Here is a 1,988-nt window from a genome sequence, read left to right on the forward strand (position 1 = left end):
AAGTAAGAGACAAGAAAAGAATAGAAAAAGAGGGGATAGAAAGTATTACAGAGAGAAATAGCCATACCGAACATGCACACACCATTCATACCCTCCCTTTTAGTCGCCTCTTACGACAAGCAGGGAATACTGTGGGAGTATTCTACTACCCCCTACCCACGGGGGGACAAGTTCTAACCCTGACGCATCCCCAAAGCAACCCATACGTCTGAAAATGACGCATCCCTAAAGAAACCTTGAAGTTCAAACCCTGACGCATCCCCAAAGCAACCTCGACGTTCCTACCCTGACGCATCCCNTGACGCATCCCCAAAGCAACCTCGACGTTCCTACCCTGACGCATCCCAAAGCAATTCTGACGTTCCCACCCTAAAGCAACCTCGACGATCTTACCCTAACGCATCCCTAAAGCAACCCTGACGTTCCAACCCTGACGCATTCACAAAGCAATATCGACGTTTAACCCTGATGCATCCCTAAAGCGACCCCGACGTTCCAGCCCTGACGCAACCCTGACGCAACCCTGACGCAACCTTGACGCAACACTGACGAAACCCTGACGCAAACCTGACGCATTCCTAAAGCTTCTCTGATGTTCAACCCTCACGCATCCTAAAAGTAACCCCGACGTGCAAACCATGACGCATCCTTAAAACAACCTAGACGTTCCAACCCTAACGCATCCCTAAAGCAACCCCGACGTTTCAACCCTTACGCATGCCCAAAGCAATCCCAAAGTACCTACCCTGACGCATCCCAACGAAACCCCGACGTTCCGACCCTGACGCATCTCAAAAGCAACCCTGATGTTCCAACCATGACGTATTCTTAAAGCAAACCCGACGTTCCAACTCTAGTGCAACCCCGACGTTTCACCCCTTACGCATTCCTAAAGCAACCCCGACGTTCCTACCCTGACGCATCCCTAAGGAAACCCTCACGTTCCGACCCAGACGCATCTCAAAAGCAACCCTGATGTTCCCACCATAACACATCCTTAAAGCAACCCCGACGTTCCAACTCTAAAGGAACCCTGACGTTCTATCCCTGACGCATCCTGAAAGCAGTCCCAACGTTCTTACCCTAAAGCATCCCTAAAGCAACCCTGACTTTCCAACAATAACGCATCCCTAAAGCAACATCTGCGTTCCAATTCTGACTAATCCCTGAAGCGACCCCGACGTTCCAACCCTGACGCATCCTAAAAGCAAACCTGATGTTTAAATCCTGACGCATCCCTAAAGCAACATTGACGTTCCAACCCTGACGCGTCTCTAAAGCAACCCTGACGTTTCAACACTTACGCATCCCAAAAGCAACCCCGACGAATCCACCCAGACGAATCCCCAATGAAATCCTGTCGTTCCAATCCTGACGCATCCCGAAAGAAACCCCAACGTTCCAACCCGGACAGGTTCCCAAAGCAACCCCGATGTTTCTGCCCTGACGCATCCCCAATGCTACCCCGACGTTTCTACCCTGACGCATTCCTAAAGCAACTCTGATGTTCAACCCTCACGCATCGTAAAAGCAACCCAGACTTGCAAACACTGTCGCGTCTCTAAAGCAGCCCCGACGATCCAACCCTGAATCATCCCCAATGCAATCTCGACGTTTCAACCCTGACGCATCCCTAAAGCAACCCCGACGTTCCAACCCTGACGCGTCCCTAAAGCAACCCCGATGTTCCTGTCCTTACGCATCCCCAATGCTACTTCGACGTTTCTACCCTGACGCATTCCTAAAGCAACTCTGATGTTCAACCCTCACGCATCGTAAAAGCAACCCAGACTTGCAAACACTGACGCGTCTCTAAAGCAGCCCCGACGATCCAACCCTGAATCATCCCCAATGCAATCCCGACGTTCCAACCCTGACGCATCACTAAAGCAACCCCGACGTTCTAACACTGACGAATTCCTAAAGCGACCCCGACGTTTCAACCCTGACGCACCCTAAAAGCCAACCTGACGTTCAAATGCTGACGC

This window comes from Polistes canadensis, unplaced genomic scaffold, assembly GCF_001313835.1.
Source record: "Polistes canadensis isolate GaletaPanama2010 unplaced genomic scaffold, ASM131383v1 scaffold_733, whole genome shotgun sequence".
Classification (NCBI taxonomy): domain Eukaryota; kingdom Metazoa; phylum Arthropoda; class Insecta; order Hymenoptera; family Vespidae; genus Polistes; species Polistes canadensis.